At 40.3% G+C, this 22,737-nt stretch overlaps 1 protein-coding gene across 2 annotated transcripts in view; it reads left to right on the top strand.

The window, feature by feature from the left end:
* Positions 1-22,737, top strand: part of LOC134205827 (protein wings apart-like) — a 60,608-nt gene that overhangs the window by 20,093 nt on the left and 17,778 nt on the right. The gene's annotated exons all lie outside the window — the stretch shown is intronic.

Genomic DNA, 22,737 nt, shown 5'->3' with positions numbered 1-22,737 from the left:
GTATCCTTAGCATTTGTTATGGGTGCGTTCCACTACACGTCCTAGAAATCATTCTGACTTACTTACTTATGGATCCTGTACACCTCCGGTGGTGCAAAGGGCCGACTTGAAAGATCTCCATCCTGAGCGTTGCCCGGCTATCGCTTTAACCTGTTGCCAGGTTAGATTTCGGTCGACTTCTTTTATTTCTTTATTGAGGCTTCGCCGCCATGAGCCTCTGGGTCTGCCTCTGCTGCGATGTCCCGATGGGTTCCAGTCTACTGCTTGTTTACAGATTTCGTTTCCGCCCCTACGTAGAGTGTGGCCGACCCAGCCCCACTTCCGATCCCGAATTTCTGAGGATGTAATTTTTTTTTTCTTTGCCTTATTACGTGTTTGCTCAATATGCTGCCTGAATAAAAGTTTGTTTCTTTGGCAGAAATATAAACCGGATGAATCATCTTATTTTGAATACATTCACGATTAAAGTAGAATCGTATGTCAACATGCTTTATTCGATAGTGCTCTCGAGGCTCTTTAGCAATTTTGATATGTACAGGTGTCGGCCGAGTTCAAGTAGTAGATTCTTTATCCAGATTGCTTCACAAGTGACTTGACTAAGAGATACAAACTCAGCTACTACAGTGCTACTGTGTTCTGTTTCCTTGAAGTTCATGAAACAGTGGCGTCGTAAATTTTGAATATAAATCCGGATATGGCACGTCTATCTTCTTGATCATTCCAATCAGCATCCGCGTAACCAACTAAAGCTTAGCTGCATCAGCATCGCAGCAATATAGCAATCCTAATGTTCGAGGCAGGGCCGGATTTAGTCGGAAGGGGGTCCCGGGGCCGACTTCATCGAGGTTAACTAGTTCACTCTATGAATGTTTGATAATTGGTTCGTCTCCACGCTTTACTAGTTTGGGATGACGTTCTAAAGGAGTTGTTACAGCATGGCAGCTCGTTATTCCAAATCGCTCAAACAACCTATCGATGCATACGGATTGATTGATCTTCATTTCGCTGATATTTCGGTTGTAATCAATCTTTAGTCCTATGAATTGTTTCAGCTCACCCATGTCGCAGATTCAAAATCTTTTGGAAAGGTTCCATTTCTTTTGTGAATAGCCTTTTGCTACCAAACAAGCTTTGTAGTGGTCAATGTTTCCATCTCCATCTCGTTTTACTTTGAATATCCACTTGCAGTCGACAACGTTCTTGTTACTAGATTTTTCTACCAACTTCCATTACAATTTTTTTTAACAATAAATTTTCTGACTCGATAACTTCTTTCCAGTGAACACCAATCATTCCTTCGTTTCAGTTAATCAATTTTGTTCGGTATTTCATCTACAAATGCTTCAGCGTCAAGGACGTATGCCAAAGATGATTCCTCAATATGTGACACTTGATAGTCGTTCATCCACGCTGGTACTTTAACCAGAGGCTTGTGTTCGCTTCCGAGTTATCACATCATTGGCATCGAGAATTTCAGATCTGCTTGATAATCTCTCTTCTTCTGTTTTTGTTTGCTGTTCATCAATATTTATATTTTCAATCGAGTTAACTTCTAGCTTTTGTGTTTCTTCCACAAGTTATTCAGGCTCATGTCCAACATGTTCATCTACTTGATCTTCACGTACTTCGTCATTATACAGTCGTTAAGGATCGTCTACACAGAATCCTTTTACTTTGTGTTTGGCTTAATTGAAAACTACATCAGGGGAAATTTGTATCCAACGGCGCTGTTTCAGGAAATGAGTGTAAGCAATTGATCCACAAACTCTCAGGTTGTTTAAAACGCTCTACTTATATGTTTACCACCGTTTTCACAACGAATTCTTGCTAGTTTATGAGTGTCGACGTAACCTTGGCCTTATATTGTTTGAAAAGTTCATAGACTTCATTTTTCGTTTCCATTAAATAGACGACGGTGAAATGGTTGTAGTCATCAATAAACATGATGGAAAATCGCTTTCTGTCCCACGCCGCAGGTTTGTAAGGACCGGCCACATCAGTATGGATTAGTTCCAACGGTCGACTTGATCTTCTTCCATTTGCTCCACTGTACGACTTGCGCGACTGTTTTCCAGCTAGACAAACTTCACAAATACTGTTTTTTTTTTTCGAATAAGCCAGCTTCGAATTTGTTTGAACCATCTCATTTTGCCATAGCTTCCATAGCTTCCGAATAAAGTTCAATGTTGAGTTGGCATAACCTTCCATACTTTCTTCCGGTAGCGACTGTTTTCTTATCAAAAGAAACAACTACTTTTAATGTAAATTACCTCGTGCAAGTGTTATGGATATTCCTTTTTCCTCCCAACGACTTATTGAAAATAGGTTCAAATGTAGTCCAGGAATGGACATGCAGTACGTCCTTTGTGACTGACGACAATTTCATTATGTCAACTTCTGTGAAAGCTCATATTAATCCAGCAAATTTCACAACAGCAAATTTGGCAACAGCTATGTGAATCTTTCTTGGGAGACGAAGTATTTCTTCGAAGCAATCTCTATCCTTCACCAATGGAACGTATTTCTTGTTTTCTCTGCAACTGCAGCTATTTCGGATTCAGAAGCTACGACAAATGCAATATCTTCTGAGCAGCAGCCTAGCAGGCTGATGTCACGATGTTAGGCTTGGTGGCGTCCAACGGTTTGAAACTGCCGCTTGTTATCATTTACGTTGGGTTTAAAATCAATACCGAATTATTTATCGGTATTTTAAAGGACCAAGTGGTCCCCTGGGTGAAGGCCAAATTCTCCGATGATCATAACGATGTCGTCATGATAGAGCGCATAATGTCACACGTCCATTCGACCCAAGAATGGCTGAAAAACAATATGAAATCAGTCCGAATCTTAATCCGTTGGATTATACGATTGGGGCATATGTTGAAGAACGAGCCTGCAAACCATCGCACCCTTGTATGACATGCACATGGCAGTCGATGATGGAGGACTAGGGGGCCATCCAGAAACCACGTGGTCATATTTTTGAAGATTTTCAACCCCCCCTCCCCCCATGTGGCTTATCGTGGTCATTTGGCGAACCTCCCCCCTCCCCCACCTATGACCACGTGGTTTTTTTTCAAGTACAAAAATTTAAAAAAAAAACTTATGTAACTAAAACATATGGTTAATCCGATCAATTTTGAAGATGGACAATTTCAATTGAGTCAAAATCAAACTAAACCCAGCATGGAAATTATAAATTTTCATGAAGTCAAAAATTTTGATGATGTTATCATGTAATGTGTATCAGGTATTAGGATATCTAGAACTCGCACACCTTCAATGCATCAGGAGGATGCAAAAAAATGTGGACTCGCGAATATCTAATAAAAATTTCGAGAAAAATTTATAATGGTTTAGAAATTTTCCAAAACATCCTATATTTTTAATTTTTTTTTTAATTTTTTCATTAGTGTTTTTTTTTAAATAACTATAAGGTTCATCACTGAATATCCCTATAGATTCCTTTTATATAGATTATTATTTTGGAGTTCGGATCATTCGATTTATCCAATTAACCAACTTATGAATGATGTATGATATAATATCCCAGTAGGTCCATTGGGTTGATATGACTTCAATTATTATTTATACAAGCTACTACAGACTTTGTCCTAATGTTTGCACTACTGGATCATTCAAGTCCGTGAACACAGTGTTTCTAAGGCCCTACAAAAACAGTTTGCGAACAAACCTCATAGTCATTGTGCAACTTGATGTTGACTCAAGATAATTTTGGGTACCTTGTCTCTTGGATCTCATGTTAATGGAAATTAGAATCATATGCTTATTTCATCGGATTGGGTATATACCGATGATGAGAACATTGCAAATGTCTTGATTGATCTGGTAGATTATTAATCACTGGCTTAACGTTCAGGATGGCCCATCTTATCTGACCACCCATCTGTTCAGAATGATTCAAACATTTAAACTTTATTTACATGCTCTTAGAATCGAAATCTTCCCAAGGTTTCGGATATCTGAGTTGGTCATGAAGGTCAGTCAAATTTGAGCTCCCTTATTTTTTCTGTAAAGCCAATATCTAGATGAACAATTTTGCTGAAGAAAATGGTGGCCTAGTTCTCTTTTGTGATTTTATAGACAATCTAAAACGCTGGGCATATATGACCCATCATTCCTGAAAGGGTTGAGATTTGTTTTGAAATTCAATTTCAATCGTTATTATAACACTATTTTTTAACCTAGATTGTTTTAGGAATTGGAGTGTTTTTTTCTGGAACACTGCCACTTTTTTCATATCGCAGGAATCTCCTTAGTTCTAAGACCCTTTTATGAATTTAAAAAGCATTTTATTTAGAATTTCATGTTGATTTTTCAAATCCAAGCTTCTCTATGTCATAACCTTTTTCCAATAAATATTTCCAATTCCAATAAACATCAAATTCCGAAGAATTTCCAGTGTAAATTAGAAAAAAAATCCAGCTTACTTTTTTACAGAATCTGTGAAGATTTTTTTCAAAATCCTGGGCAACTTTAATTAATCTTCAAAGGAAATTCTTCTAAATTTCCAATGGATTTTTTTTTTCGTTTTCCAAAAGAAATTCTTAGAAATTTTCAGCAGTTTTTTTTAAATTTCCAATAGAAATTATTCGGAATATGCCAAAATATTTCCGATAGAAATTCCTAAGATTTTCCAGTAGGAAATCGAAAAAAGTTCGACTGAAACACCAATTCCGATGTTTTTACAAGTGGAAATAACGAAAAAAAATGTACTTTTGTAGTACTTGTAAAGGTCGTACTTTTGAAGCATTTCCAGTAGGAATTCCTTGAAAAATTAAATCAAAATTTTAAAGATTGTGAAATGTGAAAATTCTTTAAACTTTCTAAATCATTTCCTGTGCATCTTTGCATGGTAAAGATTTAAAGCAATGTTTAGCTGAACCTACAAAGAAATCAAAATGACATCCCGATGAAATTTTAAAATGATTTCTGGGTCAAATTCATAAAACATGAACCTTGAGAATTCTAAAGATTTATTCTTTGAAAATCCAAAGAATTTTTTGAAGATAATCCATAGACTCTTCCATGGAAATTCTAAATAATGCCTCGAATAAAAAAATACTTGGAAAATTTAAAAAAAAATATAATAGAATTCACAAAGACCGTAAAAAAGTATTCCGAAAAAATTTCATTTCAAAATTCCAAAATTGAAAAAAAAAATCAAAGGGAATATCAAAGTGTTTCATGTGGCATTGGCTCCATATTCCAACTGGAAGTTGATCAGCTTTTCAACTTAGTATATTCTGCTAGCATTTCCTCAGTTATAAATTGAAAGCTTTTATATGCCAGCAATTGCACGATTATATATCTTGTGTAGCAAGTACGATGGATACACTATACCTAGGGTGTCGAGAATGTTTCCCACCCGAAAACATCCTAGACAGGAACGAGAATCGAACTCGTCATCTCCGGATTGGCAATCCTCGCAAGGCTAACTGGAGACTGAACATTTTGAAGTGCACTTCTCAAATTGATCGAAAAACTTCTTTTGTAAATGAAGAAGAATTTCTGGTGAAGATTCGGAAGATCTTGTCGAAGAAATTCATTAGAATGTTTTTCCACCGAAAATTATATGTATTTCCCACGGGACTGTTTTTAATTTTCAGACAGAATTCACATGGATTTTTTTTCGGAGTTTTAAGGAAAATTTTTCGGAATTTACACTGGAGATGTTTTGTTTTTTTTTCATTATCAATTTGTAGCAAAATTTCCAAGCAAAATTTTTCAGAGAGAATTGTTCAAAAAAAAATCTGAATGCCAGCACTTTATCAGGATTGTATGAAGTAATGTCAAAGTTTTTACAGGAAATTACTTTACTTGATTTTTCTTGAATATCCACAAGAAATTCTTTTGAAGTTTTTTTCTTAAGATTTTTTTTTTGGATTATTGTAAAAGCTTGAACATTTTTCAAAATTGTAGCTGCAGTCCGCTGATGCAAAAGTGTCGGCGGCGTGATGCCAAAAACCATTCGAGGCGGATTTTTAAAAAAATATTTTCCATTTTTCTTTTTCTAATTTTTTTTTTGTGGAAATTAAGACAGAATCGCAACCTGCAAAGCATTGATTTTTTCGTTTATTTTTATATGGATATAGGATCTTAGGCTAAGATGGTCAAATAATGCAGATATGCATCGGCGTTGCGACCGACACTGCGTTATCAATTTTTCTCAATGTACACCTACGTCTTTTTAACGCTGAGTTGAAAAGACGCTACGTGGACATCGGCCCTTAGATGCGCTTTGCGTTTAATGATTAAATCATTGAATTTTAATTATTTGTATTTTTTACACCGCTATTGTTATTCACCAAAAGTTTTTCGTGTAAAAAAAACCACGTGGTTCGAGAGCAACACCCCCCTCCCCCCATGTGGCTTATCGTGGTCATTTTGCAAACCCCCCCCCCCTCCCCCCATATATGACCACGTGGTTTCTGGACGGCCCCTAGGTTCGAAAGGCTTCGAAAGGTTCTTGTTTCCAATCGAACCGTCAAAAGCGGTTCCAATTTGACTTGTTTACTTTTTTCATTCATAAGAAGCCAGCTAAAAGTTCAAGTTATGCCAGTATTGTTTTCACGATTTCATACCTTTTCATACGTTGCCATTTCGACCGTTTTTCACTCCGCCGATCTCTGGTTATAGGGTTGCTACATATAACGTGTCTTCAAAGGCACCGTCAAGTCAAGTCCTACGTCCACTTAGCGGTTATGTCACAGACATTACCCACTGTTCGTTTATTCTTCTAACAATACCGTCATGCTGTAAGTCCATTGATCATAATTTGTACCGTCAAAAATCCAACGTTTCTCGTCTTCCATTGTAACGTCTAAAGTGCAGGGCCTATAACCTGTTGAAAGACGGTTCTATGACACTAATTCGAATGTCACTGCCCCGAATGTCACTACCCCGAACGCCAGTACCCCGAATGATCACTACCCCGAATACCCCATCTACCCAGAAAAGCCATTACCCCGAAAATTTAAATTATTAATTTTGCATATGCTAACAATTATCCTAATATTTGAGCCGGGAGCGCTCGGGATAATGGGAATTCCAGATACCTTGCCAGAGACGGTGCTTATATAGAGACCAGCGGAGAGAATGAAAGCAAGTCTGGCTTCACGAGAAATTTGTGAAAACGTGATGTGACTTTCAGTATAAGCAATTATTTCTTTTACTTTAATACATGTCCTGTCTATGAAACGGATATAAATATCTTCAGCAAGAAATAATGTTAATGCGCTAAATACAATACACGCACTTACCCGGGACAAGGCGAGAGAGTAAATTATTTTTTTCTTTCAAATTATGCACTTGCCCGGAATAGGATTAGAGAGTAAATGTCACCTTCTTGTAAAGCGTGCTTGCCCAGAATAATGCAAGGGATTGAATGCCTCCTTTATTTAAAGCACGCATCTGCCCAGAAAAAGGAGGGAGAATGAATGACACTTTCTTTAAAAGCACGCGCTTACCTGGAATAATGCGAAGCATATATTTCTCTTTCTTTTAAAGCACGCATCTGCCCGGAATAAGGTGGGAGAGTAAATGACACCCTTTAAAACACGTGCAAGCCCAGAATAAAGAGGCCGGCACATGGGGTACGTTTGCGTTGCGTTTGGCGCATGTGTCGCAACGCAAACGAATTCTATGTGCGGGCCTCTTAATGCGAAACAGTGAACGTCTCCTCCTTTTAAAGCACACATTTGCCCGAACTAATGCGAAAGAGTAAATGACACCTTCTTTTAAAGCATCCGCTTCTCCGGAATAATGCTTCCTTCTTTTAAAGCACGCACTTGCCCGGAATAATGCGAAAGAGTGAATGCCTCCTTCTTTTAAAGCACGCATTTGTCCGGGATGAGATGAAAAAGTAAATTTTTCCTTCTTTTAAACAACGCGGTAGCCCGGAATAAGACGGGTGAGTAAATGACTCATACTTTAATTATTTTGAATATGCTACTTTTGACTGATTAGTTTCTATTTTCAACTTCAACTTCAAGCCTGCACGGTGGGCCTGGCCGTTTTAATACTTGTGTCATATTTATGATATGCTGCAAATATTAATGCAGACAAGAAAATGCTCGGAAATACAACCGACATTTCCAGGATACTTTTCAATACTGGCTGTGCATGTGCTAAGACAAGACAAGACAATAGTTTCTATTTTCAACTTCATTATTGAAACGCAATCTAATAAAGTAATAAAGTGAGCAAGAAAGTGAGTACATGTTTTTTATTTTAATTTTTGGAAAAATCGGGGTAACGGTCATTCGGGGTATCATTTTTATTGTCGGATGGTTAGAATTATGGACATTATAGATTCCATGGTCGAGCTTTTCAGTTAAACTAGATTAACACGTATCTTCATGAATTGCTTTGACTACACTCTGAAAAATCTTCACGTCATGCTTACCTGAAAACAAATGTGGTTCTCATCCACCACACTTTTCACGTAAAAGTGACCTGAATGGCATGTAACCTGAAAAATATTTAGCTTCGTTGCGTTACGTGATTTATCAGGTGAATCTGACTGGATTTTCCAGTACTAATGACGTGAAGTTTGAAAATAGTTACGTGTTTGATCAGGTGATTTCTACGTACTGGTTACGTCAACTTTTAGTGAAAGCTACATGATATCAGGTAACCACTATATGCTTTGAAATATATTGCAAAATTATTTTGTTTTAAATGAATGCAAAATAAGTTAGTTACTGCCCGCAGCCGTAAAAGGAGACCTCTTCGCGTTGAAATGCATTTGATGCAAAATGATGACTTTAATATTAGACAAGAAATGCTGTCATACGGCCATTGCGCTTCGGAATTATCGCTAAAACACTGTTGGAAAACAAATCAAATTTATTGATGAATGTCGAATGAAATTTATCAGATTTGGTTAGAAATGTTGAAATTAGTTTCTTTTTCAAAAATTGCTGCCATTTCCGATGTTGAACCGATCAAAAAGTAGTCCACCCTTGGAAGTTGAAATCTGAAATAAAATTTTTATACTAACGCTACCAAAAAACTGTAGTTCTAAACTTAATGTAGCTTAAGCTTCTTCCATATCACTTTTCTACAAATCTTCTAAATTTCATGCGACTTCCGTTGATATTTTTTCCAAGGAAGGAACTGCAGATTCGGTAAATTCTCGCCTAGTTGCACCTAAAATATCGCTTACCTCTGCGAAGCCTAATTATGTTTAGGTTATGTGTCATTCATTCTTACGTGATTGTCAAATCACTCTTACGTGAACATTGATCCATCGAACAACCCGATCCATCGTCGCCTTGATCAACCGTATCAGATTATCCGGAAATCCATTTTCGTGTATTATCTGACATAATTGGTCCCGATCGATTATATCATATGCGGCTTTGAAGTCGATAAATAGATGATGTGTATGCACGTTGTATTCGCGGCATTTCTGCAATACCTGACGTATGGCGAACACCTGGTCTGTGGTAGAGCGTTCACCCATAAATCCCGCCTGGTACTGCCCCACGAACTCTCTTGCAATTGGTGTTAGTCGGCGGCATAAAATTTGGGAGAGTACCTTGTAGGCGGCGTTCAGCAAAGTGATTGCGCGGTAGTTGCTACAATCCAGCTTATCGCCCTTTTTTTGTAGATGGTACACACGACACCTTCCATCCACTTCTGCGGCCAAACGTCATCCTCCCAAACCTTGGTAATCACCCAGTGCAGCGCTCTAGCCAGTGCCACCGTGTTTAAACTGCTCTCCTGGTAGTTGGTCAACTCCAGGGGCTTTGTTGTTTTTCAGCCGGCCGATCTCCTCCTGGATTTCCTGGAGATTCGGAGCCGGAAGTCGCATGTCCTGCGCGCGTGTTCCTAGGTTCATTACCATACTGCACCATTGTCTGCCATATCGCCATTCAGGTGCTCTTCGTAGTGCTGCCGCCACCTTTGGATCACCTCACGCTCGTAGGTAAGAAGGTTCCTGTTTATGTCCTTGCACATATCGGACTGTGGCACGTGGCCCTTACGTGAACGGTTCTACTTCTCATAGAACTTTCATGCGTTATTAGCGCGGTACAGTTCCTCCGTCTCTTCACGGTCTCGATCTTCCTGCTGGCGCTTTTTCCTCCGGAAAATCGAGTTTTGTCTGTTCCGCGCCCGTTTCTATCGTGCCTCGTTCGCCCTCGTGCGGTGTTGCAGCAATCTCGCCCATGCTGCATTCTTCTCCTCAACTAACTGCTCACATTCGCCGTCATACCAGTCGTTTCTCTGATCCGGAGCCACCGTGCCTAGTGCAGCGGTTGCGATGCTTCCAATGGCGGATCGAATATCTCTCCAGCCATCTTCAAGAGATGCTGCGCCTAGCTGCTCTTCCGTTGGGAGTGCCACTTCCAGCTGCTGCGCGTAGTCTTGGGTTAGTCTACCGTCTTGCAGCCTCCCAATGTTTAGCCGCGGCGGACGACTCCGACGCGTGTTGATCACCGTCGAGAGTTTTGAGCGCAGACATACTGCAACGAGGTAGTGGTCGGATTCAATATTCGCACTGCGGTAAGTGCGTACGTTCGTGATGTCGGAGAAGAATTTACCGTCGATTAGAACGTGGTCGATTTGGTTTTCCGTTACTTGAATAGGTGATTTCCATGTGACTTTGTGGATATACTTGCGGGGGAAGAAAGTGCTTCGGACTACCATTCCACGGAAAGCTGCAAAGTTTATGCATCGTTGGCCGTTGTCATTTGATACGGCATGCAGACTATCCAGTTCGACGACCGGTCTATACATTTCCTCCATTCCTACCTGAGCGTTCATGTCACCGATGACGATTTTGACGTCCCGCAGTGGACATCCATCGTATGTCTGCTCCAGCTGTGCATAGAACGCTTCTTTCTCGTCGTCGGGTCTCCCTTCGTGTGAGCTGTTGTGTGCACGTTGATGATGCTATAGTTGAAGAATCGGCCTTTTATCCTCAGCTTGCACATCCTTGCGTTGATTGGCTGCCACCCAATCACGCGATGGCACATCTTTCCCAGCACTATGAAGCCGGTTTCCAGCTCGATTGTGGTGCCACAGCTTTGGTAGAAGGTAGCCGCTCGATGACCGCTTTTCCACACTCTCTGTCATGTCCAACAGATTTCCTGCAGTGCTACGACGTCGAAGTTGCGGGGATGTAATTCGTCGTAGATTATCCTGCGAAGCCTAGCGACTTGCAGTTCCATGCTCCAAACCTCCAATCGTGATCCTTTATTCATCGCCTAGGTCGTTGCCGATTGTATCGAGTCGTATTATCTTCTATGTCGTTCGTAATGGTTGTTTTCAAAGGCGGCTTATTGGGCCTGTGCAAACCTCCTGTCTCGTCGGAGGGCCGTCGTGTCAGGACTGTTTAGCGTCTCACCTAACACCAGGACTTGGGCCTGTGCGCTTTGAGCGGCACACGGTCGCTTTAGTGGAGTCCACTTGCGGATACTTGCAGCTTTTTATAGAAATTTAACAGGGCCCACTGTCAAACCTCACCACATCCTAGGCAGGCACCACAACTCGCAGATGGCCTGGGGAGGGATCGTCCCTGCCTGCGTGTGGTCAAGTGGTAGTCGTCGCCCTATTAATCGATTATCACAACGATGGATCGATTAATCGAAGTTATCGAAGTTGCATCAAGGCATTCACTCTCCCGCATTATTCTGGGCAAGCACGTTTTACAAGAAGATGACATTTACTCTCCCGTCTTATTCCGGGCAAGAGCATAACTTAGCTTAGCTTAGCTTAGACTGACTGTACATATCAATGATTGCTACTCCGTGATTGATCAGAACTGGTGCAAATTGCACTACGATCTATTCTCGAAGTGCAGGTTTCAGCAGCTCGCAAATGTTGATCAATAACGGCGCCGGCCAAGTCCTTAATGTCAGTTGGGAAAGGGAGGGAATGTTAGTGTGTAGTTATTGTTGCTACTAGAGACCGAGAATACCTCTGTATCGCCACAATTACCACGGGAAGGAAGATTAGTTAGTTGGGCTGGGTAATCAGTAACATATATCGGGATTCACCATGGAAAGTCCTATGTGACCTATGCATCAACATTCGGGCAAGTGCGTGTATTTTATTTTGCGCATTAACATTATTTGTTGCTAAAAATATATCAGTTCCATAGCATGGGCATTAGGGTGGTTCAAAAAATCGATTTTGCTCCACAGTGCTCATCTGATTCTTTACCATGTTCTGAGTGTCCTCTGAAAATTTGAGCTCATTTGGATTAAAACTGATTTAGCACAAGCCGGTTCAAATTTGCATGCAAATTAGTATGGGGACATTTATTTTTTCATTATACTGTTAATGACGCTTCCCCATCAAGCGCATGTTAAAAGAAAACCTACATAGCTAAAAGGAATACTCAACAGCTTTCACTCAGTGAAAACCGCATCTCAATTAATCGTTCCAATAATTAGTAATCGAATTTAATCTATACCGTGGTTTTCTGGAGCTAATTGCATAACTCATCAACAGGCAACATTGCTGCTCGTGGCGCGAAAGATAGCACACACAAATTCAGGCTACTATGTTGCACTGCACATTTCAGTGATGCCCTCAAAGAAGTTTAACGATCATGACTAAAGATTCGTAACCTGTCTTAAAATCGATTACTAATTATTGGGACGATTAATCAACATGCGGTTTTCGTTGGGTGAAAGCTGTTTTTCGAAGATTATTTATTTATTTATCCATCAACAGGCTTAAAATAGCCCCAATGATGTAATAATATAAAACAAAAACAGAGATACAAATCAGGTCGGCAAATAGAAGTAAAACAAAATAAAAATAGAACAAAAAATAACAATCAATAATCTACATTCATCATCTAATACTGTTATGGACACCTGTTAGAAAAGAATGACGAAAACTTATGACGAAGCATATCACGTGTACTGTTGAAGTCGAACAACGGTGCCACTCTATTAAAGATTCGTTGTAAGCCACTAACTCCTCCTTGCAGGCCATAATTGGTACGTCGTAGAGGCAACCGAAGCATTACACTGTTGCGAAGCGTGCGTTGTTGAACGTTAATATCGATTCGCTCCAAGATGGCTTCACAATCGATTCGACCTTGAAGCGTATCAGCAATCGTCATTGCTCTTGCTGTATCTCTTCTGGTGCGGAGCAGCTCAAGATCTATTAAACGACATCTGCTCTCATAGCTCGGCAACTGGAACGGATTCCTCCAAGGAAGCTTTCGAAGCGCAAAACGAAGGAAGCGGCGCTGGACGGATTCTACTCTATCAGAGCCATTGTTGTAGGCCGGGCTCCAGACTGCTGCACAATATTCCAGTGTGGAGCGAACGAGGGCACAATACAGAGACTTCAGACAATATATATCGGTAAAATTTTTCGCTGTTCTGAAAATAAATCCCAGCGTCTTTGAAGCTTTCTCGACGATATACGAGACATGCTGCTTGAATGTTAATTGCGAGTCTAAAATAACTCCCAGATCCTTCACTTGATTTACGCGCCCGATTGTGGTACCGTGCAGGTTGTAGGCGAATGTGATCGGTTGCCTCTTTCGCGAAAAGGTGATGACGGAACACTTGGTAGGATTCAGTGTCAAGCGGTTTAGCAGGCACCAACTGGCAAAGAGATCTAGTTGCTCTTGCAGATAGTAGCAGTCGGCGATTGATTGGATCAAAAGGAAGATTTTTAGGTCGTCAGCGTACGATAACCGGGGGCTCTTTATGATCAAATGCGCATCGTTGAAGTAGAGTAGAAAAATCAGTGGGCCTAGATGACTTCCTTGTGGTATACCGGATGTTGCAAAGAAGCAATCAGATCTGAAGTCTCCAATCGCTACCATCAGTTGACGGTCCGACAAATACGATCTAAACCAGCGAAGAAGGTTGCCGCAAATACCGAATCTATCAAGTTTTGCTATCACGATGACATGGTCTATCTTATCAAATGCGGCGGATAGGTCGGTGTAAATGACATCTGTCTGAGCCCGTTCAATCATGCTATCGGTGATAAACGATGTCAAGCACAAAAGGTTGGTGGTCGTTGAACGTCCAGCAGTAAAACCGTGCTGATCTGAGCAGAGGTGTTGTTTGCAATGCGAGAGCAACGGTTCCATGATAATCAGCTCGAAGAGTTTCGACAACGCACTCAGCGAAGATATGCCTCGGTAATTGTTAACGTCACGCTTACTGCCTTTTTTGTGTACAGGAAACATGTGGGCGTGTTTCCAGCAGGATGGAAATTCGCCGCTGGATAAAGACGAACGAAATAAGCGCTGAAGCGGTACTAATAAGCAGGAGATATGTTTCTTCAAGAACGATGCTGGAATCCCATCTGGACCGGGACTGTTCGATGATTTCAGTTGAGACGCAGCCCTGGAAATTGCATCCGCGTCCACATCGAATGTACAAAGCGTTTGTCCAACCAATGGCACATTACTAGCAGCGAGGGTGGCTTGATTATCACTTACAGCTTCATTGCTAAATACGCTAGAGAACTTCTCTGCGAAAAGACGACACGTCTCTTGGGTGGAAGTGGCTATTTCGTCATCCAGGTGCATCGAGGATGGAAACCCAGACTCCTTTCGCTGTTCATTGACATATTTCCAAAAACGTTTTGGATGAGAGCGTAGCCTACGCTGAATATCTTGCTCGTATTGGAAAAACATCTTTGATTGGCTCGCTTGTACTCGTAATTGAGCCTGACGTAATGATTTCTAAGCGGTACTGTACGGTGCCTTGTAAACTTACGCAGGGCAGCTCGTTTAGTTGATTTCAGTTTGCGTAATGAAGTCGTTTGCCAGGGACAGTCGGTTTTCCTGTCTCGCACAGTCTTTGGAACATGTCGATCAATAACGTAAGTTAAAATATTTGAGAAAATTCGCGCCGCAGTTTCGACGTCCTCTTGTTCCAGAATACTTTCCCAATCTAATGAAGACAATAACTCGTCGATACTTCGATTATCGGCTCTTGAGAAATTGTATGAAACAGTTACATCTGAAGCATTGAAATCATGCGCCGCATTATGAGCGATCGTCACAAGCAATGGCGGGTGATGAGCAACCGATTTTACCAGAGGGGCAGGAACCTAAACTACGGACGGAGCATGATCATGATCACTGGCAAAACATAGGTCCAAAATACGGTTGTTTTCATTGACGACAGAATTCATTTGTAATAATGTGGCGGAACTGTAGCTGTCGAGTAGAGTCTCCGCACCTGCATGGAAAGTGCTATGTTCAGTGTCCGGGAATAAAAACCGGCAGGTGAAGATTTCCAAGAGATTTGCGGCAAATTGAAGTCTCCTAGCACGATAATTTCGTCGATTGTGCTGGCCGTTTCGATAATTGAGAAAATTGATTGACAATGAGCATTAACGTACTCAACGTCCCTGGTTCTATCAGGAGGAATGTACAGCGCGCACAGAAAACTAAATACGGTCAACAAGCTGGATTATCATCCAAATCTGCTCAAGACTCACCCATGCGGGTTTCACATCGATTCGTGCATTCAAGCCGGTTTTCGCAGCAACCAAAACTTCACCACCTGTTGATTTCCGACTTTTGTCACGGCAACGATCGCATCGAAGTAGTTGAGTATCCCTTTTAGCCATGTAGGTTTTCTTTTAACCTGCGCTTAATGGGGAAACGTCATTAACAGTATAATGAAAAAATAAATTTCCCCATACTAATTTGCATGCAAACTTGAACCGGCTTGTGCTAAATCAGTTTTAATCCAAATGAGCTCAAATTTTCAGAGGACACTCAGAACATGGTAAAGAACCAGATGAGCACTGTGGAGCAAAATCGATTTTTTGAACCACCCTAATGGGCATGTAATAAAGAGAAAGAAATAATTGCTTATACTGAAAGTCACATCACGTTTTTACAAATTTCTCGTGAAGGTCGTGAAGCCAGATTTGCTTTCATTCTCTCCGCTGGTCTCCATATAAACATCGTCTCTGGCGTTCGCTCTTTCGCATTATCCCCAGCGCTCCCGGCTCAAATATAAGGATAATTGTTAGCATATACAAAAGTAATATAATTAAAATTAGAGCGTAATATATTCATATGTCGGAGCTACTTCTAACGGCGTTGCCGTCTTGGATAAGCAAAACGAATGTTTTAGATTTTTCCCGACGTTTTGACTCTACTTCGAGTCTTCTTCAAGGGGAGAATTCTACAAAATCATTTGTCGTATAAAGGTACATGTTCTGTTGGTGTCTATTCTTAAATTGTACATCGGATATTGAACTAAGTGAAACGAGACGATTTTTGTAATAGTTAATTTCACTTAGTTGCTCACTTGATTCTCACCGATTGATTGAAATAGTGTCGAAACGCCGGGAAAAATCTAAAACATTCGTTTAGATTATCCAAGACTGCAACGCCGTTAGAAGTAGCTCCGATATACCAACATCAGTCGAACCCTCTTCATCATTATATTTATATGATTTTCGGGGTAATGACCTTTCAGGGTAGTGGGGTATTCGGGGTAGTGGAATATTCGTGGTAATGGCTTTCGGAGTACTGGCGTTCGGGTTAGTGTCATAGAACCCTTTGATTGACACGTTTAACAGTATATATCTAGACCAACATTTGAAAAGGGCGTAACAGCCAAAATTTATTCCTTCTGATTATTTGTCCACATACGGAGCTATATATGTAGACGATGAATCAGAAGGAATAAATTTTGGCTGTTGCGCCCTTTTCAAATGTTGGTTTAGATATATTATTATCGTTATATTATAACCATTTAAGGAGTTGTATTTATGGTTTCTGGGGCCCTCCTTAGCCGTGCGGTAAGACGCGCGGCTACAAAGCAAGACCATGCTGAGGGTGGCTGGGTCCGATTCCCGGTGCCGGTCTAGGCAGTTTTTAGATTGGAAATTGTCTCGACTTCCCTGGGCATAAAAGTATCATCGTGTTAGCCTCATGATATACAAATGCAAAAATGGTAACTTGGCTTAGAAACCTCGCAGTTAATAACTGTGGAAGTGCTTAATGAACACTATGCTGCGAGGCGGCTCTGTCCCAGTGTGGGGATGTAATGCCAATAAGAAGAAGAAGATTTATGGTTTCTATTGCTAATGCTAGTGCTTCAAAGACGGGCTTGGTAATCATATGGCTACTGCTTCTGCCTCATACACAGGATGTCATGGGTTCAATCCCAGGTCCGTTCCATATCCTACTTTGTATCTTTCTCTATATTTCTCATGTTCTAGCAATCGCTAGAACTGGACTTCCATGCCGTTTCCATTTCTATACTATACCTTCAACTTGACAATTCTAGTAGAAACTGCTAGAATTGGAAATAAACGAAAAAGCTCGTTTCCTACATCCAATTAGAAATCCATCAGTTGCTTTCTCCTATCTATCACATTGGCAGCTTGTTAACCAAGACGGACCTCTGCCTCTCAAACCTAACCCAAAAATTCCAACAAATTCCGCATGAACTCGTGGCAAGTACAGAGGTATATTCGGCTTGCAGTGGGCGTGTGATTGCATCAACATTTCCTCCTCCTTCCCTACATTGACTTGCATTCTGACGTGGCAGGCGCCAGTACGACTTTACAAATGAGATCACCAGTACTTGTACATTGAAGATGTGTGCTAGTCCCAAGCAAACATCTGTTGGTTCCCTGTGCAAGAACAGCTGATCTGGTCATAATGGAGTAGCAACTACGAGCAGTCAATCAAGCTCAAGCTCTATTGCTAATGCTTCGATTGGTAGTTTGAATGGTTTTGTTACTATTTCAGTTTTGATTAGCAACACAACCCCTCCATAACCGGTGGGTCTGGTTTCCTTTAAAAAATATAACCTGGGAATTTAAAATCCTCTCAAGGTTTAAGCCAAATTTCGCCTAATATTGCAATGTCGACATAAAGCTTAAATTTAAAAAGTTTTTGATTATTTCCCTAGTGTGTTGGTAAAGAGAACCCTATTCGACTACTGTAATATTAAAAAAGATAAACAGCTAATTTATATAGAATTTTTATAGAATTTTTGAAAACCATTTTGTTTTGACGCGTTGCTTAATCCCTCCATAATGGGTCGTTCTACACTATTGTAAGTAACCACTTTCCTTCGGTGGTATTTGAACCCACGACCGACCTATTGAGGGTTGCGGGTTCAATCCCCAGCGAAGGAAAGTGTACAACACATTTTTCGAATTAAATCTTCAATATGTTGTGCATATGCATATCGAGTTTTCAAACATTTTAATTGATGTCAATGTCGGGAGGTCAATATAAATTATAAGCAATTTTGTTTTATTGACGAATGTAATATTCTTCAGCTCATATTGCCAGGCGATTTCTTAATAGTCCATAACTTGTTTTATCTCGACGTTGGATTTCTGATAAGAATAGTAAACATTGCTATATACCTCAAAGAACTCGGCATATACAATCTATAACAACTAAAATGTTACATGATTGGATTGACGACGTCAATCATAATCGAAATAGGCATCAATGATTTAAACCCATACTAATTTCATTTTCGTTAAAGATAAAGTGATATGAAGAAACTAAAATTCAAACATCTCGCGTGTGCTTAGTTCCACGCGACTTTTGTTCTATCACCAACACCACCTAGAAACGGTCAGCTTCTTGTTGGATTAGAATATTGCGTAACATGACGAACTCCGACAGGGGAAATCCAAACTGCCACCAATAAACATAAATCTTTCTGATTAGGCTGCACGAATGATTGCGATCTTCATTCAAATTAACATCAATTAAGAAAGTTTGCAATATCTCAATATTAGCACAACTAAAACTATCAAACGTATTTGATAGTGATATTTTGTTCAATACCTTCCGTTATGCTCGCATCGTCAACGGTGGCGCCCCCATATGTATTGCAGCCTTCGATGTTGACGTTTCGATGGAACATAATTCCTTACGTTTCAACGTGTGAGTGTAGCATGAACTCCGACAGCAGATTTCAATTCCCTCTGCCTGTGTGGGGTTGCTTAATAGGCAATAACATCTGAGTGTAAAGTCGAGAACGCAGTGAGTCGTACAGCGATACGAATCGCGCTGGTGGGCTTGCAAGCGAACTAGACCAACCGAAAGAGTGAAAAACTTGTCGTTTCGATCGCACACGCAGACGCTTCGGTGTGGCATCGCCTTAAGGTAACCAGGCCGTAAGTCACCGTGGCTTCAGCCAACGGCTACCAGGCAGCAGCAGTCTATCCATAGTTGTTTAGTAGGTTGTTCGCGTTGGTCTCTATCGTCGTTCGTTAGTTCAACTCGGTAACGCGTTTGCTGTGTAATCATATTTTATTTGGCTTTTGCTGCTTCTAGTGAGTTTTGATTCATTGTATGTCGAGAAACATTTTAATCAGAATAGCCGGTTGATCATTTTAAATGTGTTGAATAGTGGACTCGTATTGTAATGATAGAAACAATAAAGTGCGAAGTGAAAGTTTGTTGAACGTCTATGGGACAAACCACTTATGCGTCCTTACGATATCCGATGCTACGTGTAATCGATGTGTGATAATTGATAATAAGCGCTTTGGCATGTTAGATGAGATCTTCGCGGGTTCAGTAAGACAACGATAGTCGCGGGATTCGATCTCTATTCGCGGCTTTTCCTCACTTGCATATGGCCTTATAATAGGCGACAACGGTTTCTCGTGTGTGATACCGCGAAGCACATCTGGCTCGATTCGTCGTGGAGGCATAGGCACTCGCCTAGCAGAGCTGTATAAATATAAAGTGAATACAGTTAACCACCAATACAGCGGCAAGCGGACGAAGATTGTTGAGTGTGGAGCCCACTGCGGGTAATAATATTATTGAAAGTTGCTGACCGAGGAAGGTTGGCGTGCGGCCACGGAACGAAGTGGAGAAGTGCGTGAACAAGAATGACGGCTTGCTGCTGGTAGACACGCTTTTGGTTTTTATGAATGTGGATGTACGCACGTTGAAGTGAATTGTTTGCTGTCTAGCGTAGGAAATGCTGCACAAGGTTAAGCAGCACAGCATTTGGTAGACTATTTTGTCTAAAACTAAAAGGTGAGCCTATGGATTCTAGATGATCATGTTACATATCATTTTGACCGGTTATTAAAAATAATTGAAATATAGGCCGTCAAAGAGTTTGCGGATTTGTAAAATCGTTTTTTGATGAAGTCTATTTCACTTCGATTGAATGAAAAAAAAAAACTAAATGCAATTAGACAGAGTTGAGATGCAGTAAATAATGATGTTATTAAGGTCAGTGTGTCACGTACAGAGGACACTCAATTAGCATGCATGACGTCGCGTCGTCGTTGCTGAACTCATTTGGTTCTTTATCTTATTATGAAGTGCCATATTTGTCATTTATAGCTAAAGAATGCAAGTTTCGATAATATTCCATAGAAATCCGTTTATATGGGTGCTAATCAAGATGGACCGTAAATTTGTCAGTGCTAATGAAAACAGGTGTTCATTGACCTTGAATCGCAATTAGTGCGTGTAGTGTACGAACGAAACCGAAATGGTCGAATTGGATTCGGAAAGTGGTTTGCTATCAATCTCACCTGTTCGCCAATTCGATAGCGTTGATAATTCCGTGAACGTGCGAAAATTTAGCAACCACTACACAACCCGATAGTCAGCCACTATCGCTATCGCTCCAATATACTTAGACATACCAACCCATAGGCAAGTGTCTACTATAGAGCCAGCCACTGAGTCGTCGTCGTCATTATCATGGCCACACTTACATAAACCTGACCCGTCCCATTAGTATTATTGACATTACCATGCATTGCTTGCCACCTCTCCTGAGCGCGATAACTGCCGCGCGCGCAAGTAACTAAAGACGTTTTGCGATCTTTGCGATACACTCAGGTGCAAATCGTTTAGGTTTCGGAAGAACTGTTCACTGTGCGTTATTTCGTTATTGACACTCGCGTTGCATAGACTGAATTAATTCGATAAATGATGTTGACCGCAACGAATAATGATGTAGAGAATGAAGAGAAGGTTACACAGGAAGTTTACGATCAGGAAGGAAGTTTACGATGTGAAATCGAACTTTTTGTTCGATGTACTGATTAGAACGAATTTGGAGGAATGAACTATACGTCTTCTTCCTTTTTACCTTATGGTTAACTGTGAGGCTTCTAAGCCATGTTTCTATTTTTTGCACACTATTATACTTTTATGCCCAGGACGAGCTCGGTGGTCTAGTGGCTGCCGCTTCTGCTTTACAAGCAGGAGGTCGTGGGTTCAATTCCAGGCTCGTTCCTTTCCTACTTTGTATTTCTATCATATTTCTGTGTTTCAATTTTTAACGGGCTTGGTGGTCATATGGCTACCGCTTCTGCCTCTTACCCAGGAGGTCGTGGGTTCAATCCCCAGACCCGTTCCGTTCCTCCTACTTTGTATCTTTTCATAAATTTCTCATGTTCTAGCAATCGCTAGAACTGGAAATGGGCTTTCCTACCGTTTCCATCTTCTATCCCTATACCTACAACTTGATTAGTTCTAGCAGCTAACTGTTAGAATTCGAAATGAGCGAAAAAGTTCGTTTCGGCATCCAATTAGAATACTACACCACCCTTTCATAACTATCACATTGGCTGGCAACCCGTTAACCCAGGCCTGGTAGCAGGTCGCTTTTTAATGACTTGGTCACTTTTTTCGGGCAAGTCACTAAAAAGTCTCTTTTTTCGACCTCAAGTCACTAAAGTCACTTTTTTTCGCAAAAAGTCACTATTTTCAACTATTTTGAAACTATTGACTATTTTTGAGTGAATCTTTATGTATAAGTCGGATGATGCTTTGTTCATGGCGGAAATGAAATTACGGATCTTGGAAAAATGATCGCTCTGAAACTTTGCCAGCCATTTCACTCGCTGCTCCTATTGGCATTTCATCGATTTTAATTTGCTCAATCGATTCATTATTTTATTTAAAGTAAACTTTCCCAAAGAACTCATATTTTTTTACGCCTCTAGCCTTAAGTGTTTTTTAATTTAAAACAAAATATTTAAAAAGTGTTGTTCTTCAAGATTGGGCTAACATTCGCCCGATTTTTAACGAACAGCGGGTGAATTTTCCAGACATGTGCAGCATTTTTTCAACTTTTGTTTTGGATTTTTAAAATAGTTAGAGGCATGAGAAAGAGTTGAAAGAGAGAGAAAGTTGACCTTAAATAAGCCAAAGAATCGATTAAGACAATAAAACGAGATGCAATTTTTGACGGGAAAGTTTTAGGACATTATATAAATGGATAAAGTCTATCCAATTTTGAAGATTGCATGCGCTGAGATACATCGTAAATGAGAAAAGTGGATCAAGTCTCCCCTATCAATTGCACTATTGGCGGTTCAGATTAATCTTTTCAATTTTAGATTTTTTTCCTGCTGCTTCAGGGAAACCAATAGATGCAAACATGCTTATCAGTTTTTTTTATAACAGAAAATTGTTTTATCACAAACCTCGTGCTACATTAATCCATTGCTCTTCGTCGATGTTTTCTTTTCGTTATTGTAGCGAATTGCGGTAGTTTGCCGAAGATTTAATGGTTTGATGTGATAAAGAATGATTGTATCTTGCACCAGACGCAACGATCACGGTTGTAACTGTTGAGTTATTACCGAAGTTATGATTTTCAGCGCGTGATATTTTGGTAAAATCGAAATAATGATAATTGGATCTATGATTGTACTGTAATCGAATTGAAAGGCGATACTTTAAATATGTAAGGGAGTAAATTTATAGTAATTTTGCTGTAAGAACATAAGAAA

Source organism: Armigeres subalbatus, chromosome 1 (assembly GCF_024139115.2).
Source record: "Armigeres subalbatus isolate Guangzhou_Male chromosome 1, GZ_Asu_2, whole genome shotgun sequence".
Taxonomy (NCBI): domain Eukaryota; kingdom Metazoa; phylum Arthropoda; class Insecta; order Diptera; family Culicidae; genus Armigeres; species Armigeres subalbatus.
The sequence above is the reverse complement of the archived record's forward strand: the minus strand, read 5'-3'. Positions and strand labels throughout refer to the sequence as shown.